This window comes from Arachis ipaensis, chromosome B4, assembly GCF_059453495.1.
Source record: "Arachis ipaensis isolate K30076 ecotype BB chromosome B4, ASM5945349v1, whole genome shotgun sequence".
Lineage (NCBI taxonomy): Eukaryota > Viridiplantae > Streptophyta > Magnoliopsida > Fabales > Fabaceae > Arachis > Arachis ipaensis.
In genome coordinates this window covers 84,880,457-84,900,559 of record NC_142439.1, presented here as the reverse complement: position 1 = coordinate 84,900,559, position 20,103 = coordinate 84,880,457, and the positions used below count along the sequence as shown (strand labels likewise).

The 20,103-nt window shown below is 38.8% G+C and overlaps 1 non-coding gene across 1 annotated transcript; it reads right to left on the bottom strand.

The window, feature by feature from the left end:
* Positions 1–2,142: 2,142 nt before the first annotated feature.
* Positions 2,143–2,250, bottom strand: LOC148568200 (small nucleolar RNA R71). Its single transcript, XR_015881829.1, has one exon. It is a non-coding gene; the product is annotated as a small nucleolar RNA R71 (small nucleolar RNA).
* Between the last annotated feature and the right edge of the window lie 17,853 nt (positions 2,251–20,103).

The window sequence follows — 20,103 nt, the reverse complement described above, 5'->3', positions numbered from 1 at the left end:
TGGATAGGGTATGTCAGGCTTGTCATGTCTGAATTACACTCATATTTTTATTAAAGCTTGGCTGGCTATTAAGCCATGCCTGACCCTTTGATTGGAGCTTTAAGACTAACATGACAAGATTCCTGGAATTCATATTGAAGATTTTGAAATCCTTATTCTAAATTTTCACAATAATTTTCGAAAAAATTAAAAGAAAATACAAAAAAAAAATTAGAAAATCATAAAAATCAAAAATATTTTGTGTTTCTTGTTTGAGTCTTGAGTCATGTTATAAGTTTGGTGTCACTTGCATATGCATCTTGCATTTTTCGAAAATTCTTATGCATTCATGGTGTTCTTCATGATCTTCAAGTTGTTCTTGGTAAGTCCTCTTGTTTGATCTTGATGATTTTTTGTTTTGTGTCTTTTCATGTTTATCATATGCATTCTTGAATTCTTAGTGCGTAAGCATTAAAGAATTCTAAGTTTGGTGTCTTGCATGTTTTCTTTGCATTAAAAATTTTTTCAAAATTGTGTTCTTGATGTTCATAATGATCTTCATAGTGTTCTTGGTGTTCATCTTGATATTCATAGCATTCTTGCATGCATCACATGTTTTGATCTAAAAATTTCATGCATTGCATAATTTTCATGTTTTTCATAAAAATTTCAAAAATAAAAAAAAATATCTTTCCCTTTTTCTCTCATCCAAATTCGAAAATTTGGATTGACTTTTTCAAAAATTTTTAAAAATCAAATTGTTTCTCATGACTCAAATCAAATTTTCAATTTGAAAATCTTATCTTTTTCAAAATCTTTTTCAAAAATCAAATCTTTTTCAAAATTCTTAGTTATTTTCGAAAATTCCAAAAATATTTTTCAAAAATCTTTTTCTTATTTTTGTATTAAATTTTCGAAAATAACATAAACAATTAATGTTTTGATTCAAAAATTTGAAGTTTGTTACTTACTTGTTAAGAAAGATTCAAACTTTAAGTTCTAGAATCATATCTTGTGATTTCTTATGAATCAAGTCATTAATTGTGATTTTAAAAATCAAATCTTTTTCAAAACTAATTTCAATCATATCTTTTCAAAAATATCTTCTTATCTTATCTTATTCAAAAATATCTTTTCAAAATATCTTTTCTAACTTCCTAACTTCTTATCTTTTCAAAATTTGTTTCAACTAACTAACTAACTTTTTGTTTGTTTCTTAACTTTTTCAAAACCACCTAACTAATTCTCCCTCTCAATTTTCGAAAATATCCTCCCCTTTTTCAAAAATTTCTTTTTAATTAACTAATTATGTTTATTTATTTTTTTTTATTTCAAAAAAAAAATTTCGAAAAATACTAACTAATTTTTCAAAAACCATTTTCAAAAATCACTAACCCCTTTTCAAAAATGATTTTCGAAAATTCCCTCCTTCTCTCTCATCCTATTCTATTTATTCATTCATTAACTAACATCTCTTCCTCACATCATCACCAAATTCGAACCCCCTCTTCTATCTGTGTTCGAATTTCTTCCTCTTTTCTTCTACTCATATAAGGGATCCCTATACTGTGGTATAAAGGATCTCTATTATTATTATTATCATTTTTCTGTCCATTCTTCCTTGTATTATGAGCAGGAGCAAGGATAAGAACATTCTTGTGGAAGCAGATCCAGAACCTGAAAGGACTCTGAAGAGAAAATTAAAGAGAAGCTAAAATACAACAATCCAGAGAAAACCTTTCAGAAATTTTCGAACAGGAAGAGGAGATGGTAGCCGAAAATAATAATAATGCAAGGAGGATGCTTGGTGACTTTACTGCACCTAATTCCAATTTACATGGAAGAAGCATCTCCATTCCTGCCATTGGAGCAAACAACTTTGAGCTGAAACCTCAATTAGTTTCTCTGATGCAGCAGAACTGCAAGTTTCATGGACTTCCATCTGAAGATCCTTTTCAGTTCTTAACTGAATTCTTGCAGATATATGATACTGTTAAGACTAATGGAATAGATCCTGAAGTCTACAGGCTCATGCTTTTCCCTTTTGCTATAAGAGACAGAGCTAGATTATGGTTGGATTCTCAACCTAAAGACAGCCTGAACTCTTGGGATAAGCTGGTCACGGCTTTCTTAGCCAAGTACTTTCCTCCTCAAAAGCTGAGCAAGCTTAGAGCTGATGTTCAAACCTTCAGACAGAAAGAAGGTGAATCCCTCTATGAAGCTTGGGAAAGATACAAACAGTTGACCAAAAAGTGTCCTTCTGACATGCTTTCAGGATGGACCATCCTGGATATATTCTATGATGGTTTATCTGAGCTATCAAAGATGTCACAGGACACTTCTGCAGGTGGATCCATTCACCTAAAGAAAACGCCTGCAGAAGCTCAAGAACTCATTGACATGGTTGCTAATAACCAGTTCATGTACACTTCTGAAAGGAATCCTGTGAGTAATGGGACGCCTATGAAGAAGGGAGTTCTTGAGGTTGATACTCTGAATGCCATATTGGCTCAGAATAAAATATTGACTCAGCAAGTCAATATGATCTCTCAGAGTCTGCATGGAATGCAAGCTGCATCCAACAGTACTCAAGAGGCATCTTCTGAAGAAGAAGCCTATGATCCTGAGAACCCTGCAATAGCAGAGGTGAATTACTTAGGTGAACCTTATGGAAACACCTATAACTCATCATGGAGAAATCATCCAAATTTCTCATGGAAGGATCAAAAGCCTCAACAAGGCTTTAATAATGGTGGAAGAAACAGGTTTAGCAATAGCAAACCTTTTCCATCATCCACTCAGCAACAGACAGAGAACTCTGAACAAAATGCTTCTAATTTAGCAAATCTAGTCTCTGATCTATCTAAGGCCACTGTAAGTTTCATGAATGAAACAAGGTCTTCCATTAGAAATCTGGAAGCACAAGTGGGCCAGCTGAGTAAAAGGATCACTGAAATCCCTCATAGTACTCTCCCAAGCAATACAGAAGAGAACCCAAAAGGAAAGTGCAAGGCCATTGACATAAGAGCCATGGCCGAACCTGTGAGGAGAGGAGAGGACGTGAATCCCAAGGAGGAAGACCTCCTGGGACGTCCAGTGATCAATAAGGAGCTTCCCTCTGGGGAACCAAAGGACTCTGAGGCTCATCTAGAGACCATAGAGCTTCCATTGAACCTCCTTATGCCCTTCATGAGCTCTGATGAATGTTCCTCTTCTGAAGAGAACGAGGATGTTACTGAAGAGCAAACTGCCAAGTTTCTTGGTGCAATCATGAAGCTGAATGCCGAATTATTTGGTATTAATACTTGGGAAGTTGAACTTCCCTTGTTCATCAATGAACTTAGTGATCTGGATCAACTGACATTGCCTCAGAAGAGACAGGATCCTGGAAAGTTCATAATACCCTGCACCATAGGCACCATGATCTTTAAAGCTCTGTGTGACCTTGGTTCAGGAATAAACCTCATGCCCCTCTCTGTAATAGAGAAACTGGGAATCTATGAGGTGCAAGCTGCTAAAATCTCATTAGAGATGGCAGACAGCTCAAGAAAACAGGCTTATGGACAAGTAGAGGACGTGTTAGTAAAGGTTCAAGGCCTTTACATCCCTGCTGATTTCATAGTCCTGGATACTGGAAAGGAAGAGGATGAATCCATCATCCTAGGAAGACCTTTCCTGGCCACAGCAAGAGCTGTGATTGATGTTGACAGAGGTGAAATAGTCCTCCAATGGAATGAGGACTCCCTTGTGTTTAAAACTCAAGGATCTCCCTCTGCAACCATGGAGAGGAAGCAGGAAAAGCTTCTCTCCAGGCAGAGTCAACCAGAGCCCCCACAGTCAAACTCTAAGTTTGGTGTTGGGAGGCCACAACCAAACTCTAAGTTTGGTGTTGAACTCCCATATCCAAACTCTAAGTTTGGTGTTGGAAAGTCTCAACAAAGCTCTGCACATCTGTGAGGCTCCATGAGAACCCACTGTCAAGCTATTGACATTAAAGAAGCGCTTGTTGGGAGGCAACCCAATGTTTATCTAATTCTTATTTTTATTGTTTTTCATGTTTTCTTAGGTTCATGATCATGTGGAGTCACAAGATAAATATAAAAATTGAAAACGGAATCAAAAACAGCAGAAGAAAAATCACACCCTGGAGGAGCATCTGCCTGGCGTTCAAACGCCAGAACAAAGCATAGTTCTGGCGCTGAACGCCCAGAATGGGAGCATCCTGGCCCTGAACGCCCAGAACAAGCATGGTTCTGGCGTTCAACGCCAGAAATGGCAGCAAATGGGCGTTGAACGCCCAAAATGGGCACCAACCTGGCGCTGAACGCCCAGAGTTGTGTGCAAGGGCATTTTGCATGCCTAAATTGGTGTAGGGATGTAAATGCCTTGACACCTCAAGATCTGTGGACCGCACAGGATCACCTCAGGATCTGTGGACCCCACAGGATCCCCACCTACCTCATCATCTCTCTTCCCATTCATGATCATCCCTTCTGTTTTCCATTTACCACTCACATCCATACAACCACTACCTTCAAAATTCAACATCTCTCTCCCACCCAATCCCACCCATATGGCCGAATACACACAGCCATCCATCTCCTCCATACCCTCTTCTTCTTCTATTCTTTCTTCTTTTGCTCGAGGACGAGCAACATTCTAAGTTTGGTGTGGTAAAAGCATAGTTTTTTTTGTTTTTTTCCATAACCATTGATGGCACCTAAGGCCAGAGAGGCCTCTAGAAAGAGGAAAGGGAAGACAAAAGCTTCCATCAAGGGTCTATAGCTCAGTGGTAGAACATCTGACTGCAAATCAAGAGACCCCTGAGACACCTCAGGGGATACATTTTCTTCCACACAATTATTGGAAGCAACTAAGGGTGGAACATCAAGAGCACTCCATCATCCTTCATGAAATCAAAGAAGATCTAAAAGCAATGAAGGAGGAGCAGCAAAGACAAGGAAGAGACATAGAAGAGCTCAAGGACATCACTAAGGTGGACTCATTCCTTGTTCTTACTTTCTCTGTTTTTCGTTTTCTATGTTATGTGCTTATCTATGTTTGTGTCTTCATTACATGATCATTAGTAGTTAGTAACTTTGTCTTAAAGTTATAAATGTCCTATGAATCCATCACCTCTCTTAAATGAAAAATGTTTTAATTCAAAAGAACAAGAAGTACATGAGTTTCAAATTTATCCTTGAACTTAGTTTAATTATATTGATGTGGTGACAATGCTTTTTGTTTTTTTTGAATGTATGCTTGAACAGTGCATATGTCTTTTGAAGTTGTTGTTTAAGAATGTTAAATATGTTGGCTCTTGAAAGAATGATGACTAGGAGACATGTTATTTGATAATCTGAAAAATCATAAAATTGATTCTTGAAGCAAAAAAAAGCAGCAAAGAACAAAGCTTGCAGAAAACAAAAATTAGGCGAAAAAAAATAGAAAAAAAAATAGAAAGAAAAAGAAAAAGCAAGCAGAAAAAGCCAAAGCTCTTAAAACCAAGAGGCAAGAGCAAAAAGCCAATAACCCTTAAAACCAAAAGGCAAGGGAAATAAAAAGGATCCCAAGGCTTTGAGCATCAGTGGATAGGAGGGCCTAAAGGAATAAAATCCTGGTCTAAGCGGCTAAACCAAGCTGTCCCTAACCATGTGCTTGTGGCGTGTAGGTGTCAAGTGAAAACTTGAGACTGAGCGGTTAAAGTCAAGGTCCAAAGCAAAAAAAAAAAAAAAAGGAGTGTGCTTAAGAACCCTGGACACCTCTAATTGGGGACTTTAGCAAAGCTGAGTCACAATCTGAAAAGGTTCACCCAATTATGTGTCTGTGGCATTTATGTATCCGGTGGTAATACTGGAAAACAAAGTGCTTAGGGCCACGGCCAAGACTCATAAAGAAGCTGTGTTCAAGAATCATCATACTGAACTAAGAGAGTCAATAACACTATTCGAAATCTGAAGTTCCTATAGATGCCAATCATTCTGAACCTCAATGGATAAAGTGAGATACCAAAACTATTCAAGAGGCAAAAAGCTATAAGTCCCGCTCATATGATTGAAGCTCTGTTTCATTGATAGTTTGGAATTTATAGTATATTCTCTTCTTTTTATCCTATTTGATTTTCAGTTGCTTGGGGACAAGCAACAATTTAAGTTTGGTGTTGTGATGAGCGGATAATTTATACGCTTTTTGACATTGTTTTTAGTATGTTTTTAGTAGGATCTAGTCACTTTTAGGGATGTTTTCATTAGTTTTTATGTTAAATTCACATTTCTGGACTTTACTATGAGTTTGTGTGTTTTTCTGTGATTTCAGGTATTTTCTGGCTGAAATTGAGGAACTTGAGCAGAAATCAAATTCAGAGGTTGAAAAAGGACTGCTGATGCTGTTGGATTCTGACCTCCCTACACTCAAAGTGGATTTTCTGGAGCTACAGAACTCGAAATGGCGCGCTTCTAATTGCGTTGGAAAGTAGACATCCAGGGCTTTCCAGAAATATATAATAGTCCATACTTTGGCCAAGAATTGACGACGTAAACTGGCGTTCAACGCCAGCCTTCTGCCCAAATCTGGCGTCCAGCGCCAGAAAAGGATCCAAAACCAGAGTTGAACGCCCAAACTGGCACAGAAACTGGCGTTCAACTCCACAAATGGCCTCTGCACGTGTAACACTCAAGCCCAAGCCCAAGCACACACCAAGTGGGCCCCGGAAGTGGATTTATGCATCAATTACTTACTCATGTAAACCCTAGTGACTAGTTTATTATAAATAGGACCTTTTACTATTGTATTAGGCATCTTTGGTCTCAGTTTTATTCCATTATTCATCTTAGGAGACTATTGATCTCGTTTAGGGGGCTGGCCATCTCGGCCATGCCTGGACCTTCACTTATGTATTTTCATACGGTAGAGTTTCTACACTCCATAGATTAAGGTGTGGAGCTCTGCTGTTCCTCAAAGATTAATGCAAAAGTACTATTGTTTTCTATTCAATTCTTCTTATTTCTCTTCTAAGATATCCATTCGCACCCAAGAACGTGATGAAGGTGATGATTATGTGTGACGCTCATCATCCTTCTCCCTTATGAACGCGTGCCTGACAAACACTTCTGTTCTACATGAATTAAGCTAGAATGAGTATCTCTTAGATCTCCTAACCAGAATCTTCGTGGCGTAAGCTAGAATGATGGTGGCATTCAAGAGAATCCGGAAGGTCTAAACCTTGTCTGTGGTATTCCGAGTAGGATTCAATGATTGAATGACTGTGACGAGCTCCTAACTCGCGATTGCAGGGCGTTAGTGACAGACGCAAAAGGATAGTAAATCCTATTCCAGCATGATCGAGAACCGACAGATGAATAGCCGTGCCGTGACAGGGTGCGTGAGCATATTATTCACTGAGAGGATAAGATGAAGCCATTGACAAGGGTGATGCCTCCAGACGATTAGCCGTGCCGTGACAGGGCATTGGATCATTTTCCCGAGAGATGTCCAAAAGTAGCCATTGACAGTGGTGACGTATCACATAAAGCCAGCCATGGAAAGGAGTAAGACTGATTGGATGAAGATAGCAGGAAAGCAGAGGTTCAGAGGAACGAAAAGCATCTCCATTCGCTTATCTGAAATTCCTGCCAATGAATCTACATAAGTATCTCTATCCCTTTTATTGTTTATTTTAATCTAATAAAATATCATGTTTAAATCCGCCTGACTGAGATCTACAAGGTGACCATAGCTTGCTTCATACCAACAATCTCCGTGGGATTCGACCCTTACTCACGTAAGGTATTACTTGGACGACCCAGTGCACTTGCTGGTTAGTTGTATCGAAGTTGTGAGAATTATGTATTGAGATCAGAGCACCAAGCTTTGGAGCCATTACCAGGGATTATTCGAACCTGGAGATCACAATTTCGTGCACCAGTCATCTCTTTTTGTTTCATATAGATTACATCTCCAAGAGCCTTTTCCATATATTCCAAAAATTTATACCATCGGTACCATATTATTACACCTTCACAATATCATACTCTGCAATATACTCAGCAACAATTATTCGATAAATTCATGATGCACTAGCAGAATTGTAGCAAGCTATTGTAACATCAAATTTATGAATCCTCTACAAAATTTTGGTAGCAATTACCATACAATCATATAGAATCATCATTAACAATAAAATCACAACTGTCAGCTATACATATATCTAATCTAATAACCTAACCCTTTACCTCTTTTGATGCTCAGGAACACAATTCCCACTCTCTTGTTTTCTTGAATCAGGAACCCTAACATACAAAATAATCAAAATTTTGTTATGGATTCATGGCCATTTAGTCGAGCTAGAGAATGGGTAAGGGAAGGGTTCTCACCCTTGTAGGTAGCGGTTCTTGGGGAATTCGGTCAATCTAGCAAGAAATGGAGCACAATAAAATTTTGATTTTTGGACTAGGAAAAAAAAAGAAAGAATAGAGGTTACTTGGTCATACCTAGTAGTGAAGCTATGAAGAAATTAGATGGGGAAGAGGATGAAGCTCCCTCCCTAGTTTCGGTCATCACCTTCCATGGTCTTCTTCCTCTTTTCCTCGGTGATGGTGCGATGGAGATGACGAAGAAATCCATTCTTGCTCTGTCATTTTCCTCCTTTGTCTGTTGCTACTTCTCTCTCTCTCTCTCTCTCTCTCTCTCTCTCTCTCTCTCTCTCTTTTTCCTTATAGGTTCTTATATGATATAAGGAGGGATGAGAATCTTGTGGCTCTTTGAATAAAAGAAGGGAGGTGAGTAGAGCTGGTGGTGAAGAGCTTTGCTGTTTTCTCCTCCATGTAACACATAGGTAGGGAATTAAATGCAAGTGGTGGAACCATGGTTGCTCCTTTGGTTTAGCTCAGTGCTGAGATGTAAAAGGGTGGAGGGAATTAATCAGGGTAAGCTTTTCTTTTTTTGTGGCTTGTGATTTTGTTGAACTAAGGGAAAGGAAATGGAATTGTGGGATAATATTGGTTTATCAAATAACCAAGAGTATTTTGATAACTCAATCAGGTGTGGTCTTGAACTAACTATTCTAATGATATATCTATTATTTTCACTTATCAAGTCTAAATCCGCCTTATTATTTTATGATGAGGTGATTCTCAGATATTTATCGAATTTCTCATCACAGAATTTCTGAGATTAACTCTGTGGAGAATCGGGGTGTTATAGGATATCACCTAGACCTTGTCAATCTTGTCAATCAGGCCATACTCAGTCATCGTCAATGTCATCGTTCATGTCTTATATCAATTTAGTGTTTTGTAAGTTCATCACTCTGAAGCTTTCATCAATATTAATCAACTTTAATCCCTAATCTCATCCCAAATATCAATTTAACCTAATCCATATGTTCACACTCATTCTCAGGCCTAAAAACAAGTTGTCGGGCCATAATTAAGGGTTACAGAAGTTTGCAAGCTTGCCGAAAAAGCCAAATAGTCAAAAATATATTTTGTTCACAAAAACAGGACCTGTGCGTATGGACACTGCTATGTGCATGCACAGATCAGAATGTACTTCCCGTATCGTGTGTACGCAACCTCTCGTACGTATGCATGACTCGCAAAATTTTCATATTGTGTATACATACACACTCATGCATATGTACGAGCCTTATTGCCCGTTCTGTGCTATGGCAAGCACCATAGTGTGCGTGGGCACACATACTAGAAATTCTGGTTTTTTGCATAGTCTTCAGAATTCAATTTTTTATACCAGTTTCATTCGTTCATATCTTTCTCTATTAAATTTTGATTTCTTCCATTCTTAAACCATTTTAAAGATCTTTTAACTAGGTTTGATTTAAGATAAATTTCGTATGAATCCAAGCTTCAAGCACCAAATTATATGGCGCCAATGTTGGTCAAAATTCAGTTTTTACCAATTTCGTCATTTTACCCACTTTTACCAAAATTCAGTTCACTTTATTTTTAAACCATTCTAAAACTAGTCTTATGCATTTCAACACTCATTCATCACCTTATATCCATTCCATACCTAATCAAGCAAGTTCCAATATGCTCATTCCCAATTGCATTAGTTTTATTTAAATAATCACATTACAATTCAATCACACAACCAAATTATCATTATTCCAATCATTTTAATTCAATCTTGGCCTCCATGACTTATCGTGACTTACCATATAGCGGATATCTCACCCTATCTCGGCCTTCGGCCCAATTATACTCCAATCAATAAATTATTAGTCATACCACAAGATCTTTCCTTACATCCATATAATCATATATAGCTCACCAAACACACAATTCATGCAATCAACTATATCATAATCCATGATCAACATTTTCATTCAATGCTAACCTAGGGGCAACTAACCAAGGTTGTCACATAGTCTTACACAATGCCTATCCGAAATGAAGACCCATACCTTTGTTGACGGTAGTCTCAACCATGGAAACTCTCTTTCGACAATGCCCAACGTCCACCGATTCAAGGACCACCAAAATTAATCCAAACAAACTCTATTCCATCTAATCACAAGATTTTACATAATTCATACTAAGTTCATAACTCAAACTTGGGAAAACAATGGAAAAAGCTTCTCTTACCTTAGTTCTCATAGTCTTGGGTTAAAACTTTGCTAAAATTCAAGATTGAGCCTCCCCTAAACATTGAAAAATTGAATTTTCCTCAACACCCAAACCAAAATGCAAAATTGAAAGAGAAAAGGAGAATGGGGTAAGAATTTTAAGTTTCTTACCCCAATGGTTATATAGAATCAAAGAGCATGACGAGAGCGATGTGTGGTGTAACAACCCTATTTTTCGAGTACGCGAGATCTTTTCTGAAGGTACGGATTTCTCTGGAAGATCAGTAAGGGGAGAACCTCTGCTATATCATCAAGCATATCAATCCTCATTTTCATTATGTCATATTTAATCTAGAAACTTTTTTGAGGCAAGCTTGATAACGCAATCATGAAGAACCTTGTTTTTGAATCGTATCGGTTAGGAGTTTTGATTCTGGTCTTTGTAAATAGTCTCAGTTTGACGAACCTGACTCGATTCATGAGAGAAGAAAGATAATAGTATAATATTATCATTATATTAGTATTAGAAGTTTCTTGAATGATATTATAAGGTTACCTGGACAGTTTTAGTTAAAAATAGGAGATCGGTTTAACCGGGTTCACAGTTTACTGGTGCAACTTAGCACCAGCACTCTCTGATGACTTTAGCAATGCTAAGGCCTCATCATACATGTTCTATTCTCATATTAAATACGTTACTGCTATCATCTATGCTAGTGGCTCAGAAAAGAATTTTTAGAGATATTTTTACGAGTGTTTTGATACATCTAGTTTTAGTAGTTATATACCTGAGATATTTTAATATTATTTTAATCCACCTCCAAGCCAACGAATCACAACTCACCATACACTCCCAAGACCCCCAAGGCTGGTTCATTTACTCCTTGTGGCCGAAATTTTCAAGATAGAAAAAGGGAGAAAAGTTCTTAGTTTCAAATCTTCAAAGCTTGATTTCTGCTGAAGTAAAACTCAAATCAAAATTCCAATCCGACAAAAATGATCCTCTCTTCTTTCTCTACATAACCATATGACTTATCAAGGCTGAAATCAAGGTGAGTTGGTTGCACCACCTCCCTTTTGCTTCGGTTTCAAGGAAACATGCTTAAACATGTGTTTTCTTGATGTTCTTCCTTAGGAATCATGCTTAACTTGACTTGTGAGCCAAGAAGCATTACTTTCCAAAACGTTTAAGGTTAGAAATCCCTTCCTAACATGCTGAATGAGATTTGGTCAGTTGAGGATTTTTGGATTTAAAGTTGTTCTTGATGTGATTTAGGAGGAAAAAGAGCTTAAGGAACACCTAAGAGCATAACCGAATTTGGAGCAGCAAAACAAGGTAGGGTTGATGACAAGTCATCTTAGCTAAATTAGTTAGTTATTTTAGTTAGTTTTAGCTTAATTTCATTCACTTTCTTTAAAATAAACAAGCACTTTGATGAGTTTTACCCCTATGCATTAAAGTACCAAGAACTAGGTGAATTTTGGCCAAATTCAAGCAAATAATTCAAGGAACTTATAAATGAATTAGTATGAATGAATCTCTTGAAATTGGTTGTATAGAATGGCAAAACTTTGAGGTAAGTTCTTTGGTTAATGATAGGTGGTGGAGCAAGAAAGCCCTGGAGGAAGAAGGAAGCCACTAAGGGCGTTGCCAACTCCAACAGCATGTTGCCAACGTCAATAAATGCCAGTGGTGAATCAAGGAAGCCTGGAGCTAGAAGGAAGGAATTGAAGGTGTTGCCAACTCCAGTAGCACGTTGCCAACGCCAATGTATGCAAGTCATGAAGCAAGATAGCCCTGGAGCAAGGTGGAAGAAAATTGAAGACGTTGCCAACTTGGCTTTCCAAGTTAGCAACGCCCTTTCCACCCCAGCATTGAGCAAGTTGCTAACTCAAGTTAGCAATGCCCTTCCCTTTTTTGCATCACCATTCCTTCACCAAGTTAACTATGAGCACGTTGGCAACTCAAGTTAGCAACGCCCTCTATCTTTCAGCATGGAGAATGGTAAACAATTATGAAGGCGTTGGTAACTTAGAAATCAAGTTAGCAACACCACTTTTTGGATTTCTTGGCAGCCTGACCGTGTCTTCTTCAAACAAAAATAACTTGAGCTACAAAGCTCCAAATGGGGTGATTCTAGTGGCATTGTGATGAGCGGATAATTCATACGCTTTTTGGCATTGTTTTTAGTATATTTTTAGTATATTTTAGTTAGTTTTTATTATGTTTTTATTAGTTTTTAAATAAAAATCACTTTTCTGGGCTTTACTATGAGTTTGTGTGTTTTTCTGTGAGTTCAGGTATTTTATGGCTGAAATTGAGGGACCTGAGCAAAAATCTGATTCAGAGGCTGAAAAAGGACTGCAGATGCTGTTGGATTCTGACCTCCCTGCACTCAAAGTGGATTTTCTCTAGCTACGGAATTCCAATTGGTAAGATCTCAATTGCGTTGGAAAGTAGACATCCTGGGCTTTCCATCAATATATAATAGTCCATACTTTGCCCAATATTTGATGGCCCAAACTGGCGTTCAAAGTCAGCATCAGAATTCCCGGCGTTAAACGCCGGAACTGGCACAAAAGTGGGAGTTAAACGCCCAAACTGGCACAAAAGCTGGCGTTTAACTCCAAGAGAAGTCTCTACACGAAAATGCTTCAATGCTCAGCCCAAGCACACATCAAGTGGGCCCGGAGGTGGATATTCACGTCATTTACTCATTTCTGTAAACCCTAGGCTACTAGTTCTCTATAAATAAGACCTTTTTGCTATTGTATCTTGACCTCATCACACATTACACGTTTCATTTTGTATCTTCTACGGCATGAGTCTCTAAACCCCATGGTTGGGGTTGAGGAGCTCTGCTGTGTTTTGATGGATTAATGCAATTACTACTGTTTTTCCCATTCAATCATGCTTGTTCTATTCCAAGATACCACTTGTTCTTCAACCTGATGAATGTGATGATCTGTGACACTCATCACCATTCTCACCTATGAACGTGTGCCTGACAACCACCTCCGTTCTACCTTCGACTGAGTGTGTATCTCTTGGATTCCTTAATTAGAATCCTCGTGGTATAAGCTAGAATCCATTGGCGACCATTCTTGAGAATCCGGAAGGTCTAAACCTTGTCTGTGGTATTCTGAGTAGGATTCAAGGATTGAATGACTATGACGAGCTTCAAACTCGTGATTGTGGGGCGTTAGTGACAGACGCAAAAGAATCACTGGATTCTATTCCGATATGATCGAGAACCGACAGATGATTAGCCGTGCTGTGACAGAGCGCGTTGAACATTTTCACTGAGAGGACAGGAGGTAGCCATTGACAACGGTGAAACCCAATATACAGCTTGCCATGGAAGGAGCCTTGCGTGCTTGAAGAAGAAGACAGTAGGAAAGTAGAGATTCAGAAGATGGAGCATCTCCAAAACCTCAACCTGTTCTCCATCACTGCAAAACAAGTATTTATTTCATGTTCTTCTACTTTTTACAATTAAATCTCAGAATTATTGATATCCTGACTAAGAATTACGAGATAACCATAGCTTGCTTCAAGCCGACAATCTCCGTGGGATCGACCCTTACTCACGTAAGGTATTACTTGGACGACCCAGTGCACTTGCTGGTTAGTTGTGCGGAATTACAAAAGTGTGATTGTGATTTCGTGCACCAAGTTTTTGGCACCGTTGCCGGGGATTGTTCGAGTTTGGACAACTGACGGTTTATCTTGTTGCTTAGATTAGGAATATTTTATTTTTGTTGGTTTAGAGTCTTTTATTTGAGTTTAGTTTCATATTTTAAGTTTGGTGTCTTCTTTGTGTTTTCCTTTAATTTTTCGAAAATTTGTGTTTGATTTTCTAAAAATTTCAAGTTTGGTGTCTTTTGTGCTTTTATTTACTTAAAAATTTTTTGAAAATTTGTTCTTGGTGTTCATCTTGAACTTCAAAGTATTCTTGGTGTTCATCTTGACATTCAAAGTTTTCTTGTTTGTTTTCTCTATATTGATTCAAAATTTCTAAGTTTGGTGTCATTTTGTTGTTTTTCTCTTTCCTCATTAAAATTCAAAAATCAAAAAAAATATCCTTTCCTTTTTTACTCATAATTTTCGAAATTTTGCATTGATTTAGTCAAAGATTTTCAAAATCATATTTTTTTTTAGTCAAGTCAATATTCTAATTTCAAAAATTGATCTTTTCAAATCTTTTTCAAAAATTAAATCTTTTTAATTTTTGCAATCATATCTTCTAAATCATATCTTTTTCAAAATAATTTTCAATCATATCTTTTTTTATTGCTAATTTCAAAATCTTTTTAATTAATTAATTAATTTAGTTTTCAATTTTCTTTGATTTTATTTTCTTTTAGTTTTCAAAATTTTATTTTATTTTCCTTTTATTTTATTTTATTATTTTCGGTCACTTTTAAAAAAAAATAATAATTCATACCAATTCCCTTTTCTCCATCATGGACATAAGTGGAAGTGAACAGTCCAGAAGGACTCTAGGGTCATATGCTAACCCCATTACAGCTGCATATGGGAGTAGCATCTGTATACCTCCCATCAAAGCAAGCAGCTTTGAGCTAAATCCTCAACTCATTATCATGGTGCAGCAAAATTGTCAGTATTCCGGTCTTCCACAGGAAGAACCTACTGAGTTTCTGGCACAGTTCTTACAAATTACTGACACAGTACATGATAAAGAGGTAGATCAGGATGTCTACAGATTATTACTGTTTCCATTTGCTGTAAAAGATCAAGCTAAGAGGTGGTTGAATAACCAACCCACAGCAAGCATAAAAACATGGAGACAGTTATCAGACAAATTCCTGAAACAATTTTACCCTCCAAAAAGGATGACACAGCTAAGGCTGGACATCCAAGGCTTTAAACAAGAGGATCATGAATCCCTTTATAATGCCTGGGAGAGGTACAGAGGTATGCTAAGGAAGTGCCCCTCTGAAATATTTTCAGAGTGGGTACAGTTAGACATCTTCTACTATGGGCTTACAGAAAAAGCTCAGATGTTCCTAGACCACTCAGCTGGTGGATCTATACACATGAAAAAAACAATTGAAGAGGCTCAAGAACTCATAGATATAGTTGCTAGAAATCAACATCTATACTCAAACAGTGAGTCCTCTACAAAAGAAGAAGCTATGGCAGTAACTGCTGATCTTAATCCTCAAGAACAGATTGTTGAGCTTAATCAGCAATTACTCCTTATGACAAAACAATTAGCAGAATTTAAATAGATGCTCCAAGACACTAAAAATGCTAACAAGAATATGGAAGTACAATTGAATCAGACAAGAAAGCAGCTATCTAAACAGATAACAGAAGAATGCCAAGCTGTTAAATTAAGGAGTGGGAGGACACTGAATGTATCAGTTCAAAGTGGCAAAAAGCCAAGAAAGGAACAACTGATAAAGGATAAACAAACCATTGCCCAACATTCCTCTGAGGACAGTAAGAGCCCAGAGAGGAATACTTCTGGCGTTCAAACGCCAGAAAAGGGGGAAAAGTTGGCGTTAAACGCCCATTCTTTGCCCAGTTCTAGCGTTCAAATGCCGGAAAAGGGTGGGAAGCTGGTGTTAAACGCCCATTCTATACCCAATCCTAGCGTTCAAACGCCAATGAGGAATTAGACACCTGAGAGTGCTGATAGTAACCCCTCTAAGAAGGCTTCTCCAACCACCTCTGTAGGGAATAAACCTGCAGCAACTAAGGTTGAAGAATATAAAGCCATGATGCCTTATCCTCAGAAACTCCGCCAAGCAGAACAGGATAAACAATTTGCCCGCTTTGCAGACTATCTCAGGACTCTTGAAATAAAGATTCCGTTTGCAGAGGCACTTGAGCAAATACCCTCTTATGCTAAGTTCATGAAAGAGATCTTAAGTCATAAGAATGATTGGAGAGAAACTGAAAAAGTGTTTCTCACTGAAGAATGCAGTGCAGTCATTCTGAAAGGCTTACCAGAGAAGCTTCAAGATCCAGGGAGCTTTATGATACCACGCACATTAGAGGGCGCTTGTACCAAGACAGCCCAATGTGACCTTGGAGCAAGTATCAACCTAATACCTGCATCCACTATCAGAAAGCTTGGGTTGACTGAAGAAGTCAAACCAACCCGGATATGTCTCCAACTTGCTGATGGCTCCATTAAATATCCATCAGGCATGATTGAGGACATAATTGTCAAGGTTGCGCCATTTGCCTTTCCCACTAACTTTGTAGTGCTGGAGATGGAGGAGCACAAGAGTGCAACTCTCATCCTAGGAAGACCTTTCCTAGCAACTGGACGAACTCTTATTGATGTACAAAAAGGAGAAGTAACCCTGAGAGTCAATGAGGATGAGTTCAAGTTGAATGCTGTCAAAGCTATGCAGCATCCAGACACATCAAATGGCTGCATGAGCACTGATATTATTGACTCTTTGGTGGAAGAGATCAATATGACTGAGAGTCTCGAATCAGAGCTAGAGGATATCTTTAAAGATGTTCAGCCTGACCTGGAGGAACCAGAGGAAATAAAATAACCTCTGAAAATTCCTCAGGAAGAGGATAAGCCTCCTAAACCCGAGCTCAAGCCACTACCACCATCCCTGAAGTATGCATTTCTGGGAGAAGGTGACACTTTTCCAGTGATCATAAGCTCTGCCTTAAATTCACAAGAAGAGGAAGCATTGATTCAAGTGCTGAGGACACACAAGATAACTCTTGGGTGGTCCATAAGTGATCTTAAGGGCATTAGCCCAGCAAGATGCATGCACAAAATCCTATTGGAAGATAATGCCAAGCCAGTGGTTCAACCACAGAGGCGGCTAAATCCAGCCATGAAGGAGGTGGTGCAGAAAGAGGTCACTAAGTTACTAGAGGCTGGGATTATTTATCCCAGTTCTGATAGCCCCTGGGTGAGCCCTGTCCAAGTTGTCCCCAAGAAGGGAGGCATGACAGTAGTTCATAATGAAAAGAATGAACTGGTTCCTACAAGAATAGTTACAGGGTGGCATATGTGTATTGACTACAGAAGGCTCAATACAGCCACCAGGAAGGATCATTTTCCTCTACCATTCATAGACCAAATGCTAGAAAGACTAGCGGGTCATGATTATTACTGCTTTTTGGATGGCTATTCAGGCTATAATCAAATTGCAGTGGACCCTAAAGATCAAGAGAAAATAGCATTCACCTGTCCTTCTGGCGTATTTGCCTACAGGAGAATGCCTTTTGGTCTATGCAATGCACCTGCAACTTTTCAGAGGTGCATGCTCTCCATCTTCTCTGATATGGTAGAAAAGTTCTTGGAAGTCTTCATGGATGACTTTTCAGTATTTGGAGACTCATTTAGCTCCTGTCTTGATCATCTAGCACTTGTCCTGAAAAGGTGCCAAGAGACTAACCTGGTCTTAAATTGGGAGAAATGTCACTTTATGATGACTGAAGAAATCGTCCTTGGGCACAAAATTTCAAGCAAGGGAATAGAGGTGGATCAAGCAAAGGTAGAGGTAATTGAAAAATTACCACCACCTGCCAATGTTAAGGCAATCAGAAGCTTCCTGGGGCATGCAGGATTCTACAGAAGGTTTATAAAGGATTTTTCAAAAATTGCAAAACCTCTAAGTAACCTACTAGCTGCTGACACAGTTTGACACAGAGTGTCTACAGGCGTTTGAGGCCCTGAAAGCCAAACTGGTCACAGCACCAGTCATCTCTGCACCAGACTGGACATTACTATTCGAACTAATGTGTGATGCCAGTGACCATGCCATTGGTGCAGTGTTGGGATAGAGGCACAACAAGCTTCTGTACGTCATTTATTATGCTAGCCGTGTTCTAAATAACGCACAAAAAAATTACACAACCACAGAAAAAGAGCTACTTGCAGTGGTTTATGCCATTGACAAGTTTAGATCCTATTTAGTAGGATCAAAAGTGATTGTGTACACATATGCTGCTCTTAAATACTTACTCACAAAGCAGGATTCAAAACCCAGGCTCATAAGATGGGTGTTGCTTCTGCAGGAGTTTGATATAGAAATAAGAGACAGAAAAGGGACAGAGAACCAGGTAGCTGATCACTTGTCCCGGATAGAACCAGTAGCTGGGGCGTCCCTCCCCTCTACTGAGATCTCTGAGACCTTTCCAGATGAGCAACTCTTTGCCATTCAGGAAACACCATGGTTTGCAGACATTGCAAACTATAAAGCTGTGAGGTTCATACCCCAGGAGTACAGCAGGGTGCAAAGAAAAAAATTAATTTCAGATGCCAAGTACTACCTATGGGATGAGCCATATCTCTTTAAGAGATGTGCAGACGGAATGATTCGAAGATGTGTACCTAGAGAGGAAGCACAAAAGATCCTATGGCATTGCCATGGATCATAGTATGGGGGACATTTCGGAAGTGAGCGAACAGCCACTAAGGTCCTCCAATGTGGTTTTTACTGGCCTACTCTCTATAGGGATGCCCGAGAGTTTGTGCGTAACTATGACAGTTGCCAAAGAGCTGGTAACTTGCCTCATGGTTACGCCATGCCTCAACAAGGGATCTTAGAGATTGAGTTGTTTGATGTATGGGGAATTGACTTCATGGGTCCTTTACCACCATCATACTCAAACACTTATATTCTGGTGGCAGTGGACTATGTATCTAAATGGGTAGAAGCAATTGCCACACCCAATAATGATACTAAGACCATGCTGAAATTCCTCCAGAAACACATCTTCAGCAGGTTCGGCGTTCCCAGAGTACTAATCAGTGATGGGGGGCACTCATTTCTGCAATAAATAGCTGTCCTCTGCCATGGTCAGATATGGGATAAACCATAAAGTGGCAACTTCGTATCATCCACAGACAAATGGGCAAGCTGAAGTCTCTAATAGAGAGCTAAAAAGAATCCTGGAACGGACTGTAATTGCCCGCAGAAAGGATTGGGCAAGGAGCTTGGATGATGCTCTATGGGCATATAGAACAGCATTCAAGACCCCTATAGGAACCTCTCCATACCAACTTGTGTATGGCAAGGCCTGTCATCTGCCCGTGGAACTGGAGCATAAAGCCTACTGGGGAACCAGATTCCTAAACCTGGATGCTAAGTTAGCTGGTGAAAAAAGATTGCTCCAGCTAAATGAGCTAGAGGAATTCAGACTCAGTGCCTTTGAAAATGCCAAAATCTATAAGGAAAAAGGCAAAGCAGTGGCATGACAAGAAGTTGTCATCCAGAGTCTTTGAGCCAGGACAAAAAGTTCTGCTCTTCAACTCTAGGCTCAGACTATTCCCAGGAAAACTGAAATCCCGATGGAGGGGTCCATATGTGATTACAGGAGTGTCACCATATGGATATATTGAGCTTCAAGATATTGATTCTGACAAAAAATTCATTGTTAATGGACAGAGGATCAAACATTATCTTGAAAGCAATTTTGAGCAGGAATGCTCAAAGCTGAGGCTTGAATGAGTCTCAGCAGAGGTCCAGCTAAAGACAATAAAGAAGCGCTTACTGGGAGGCAACCCAGTCATTGGAAGGTTATT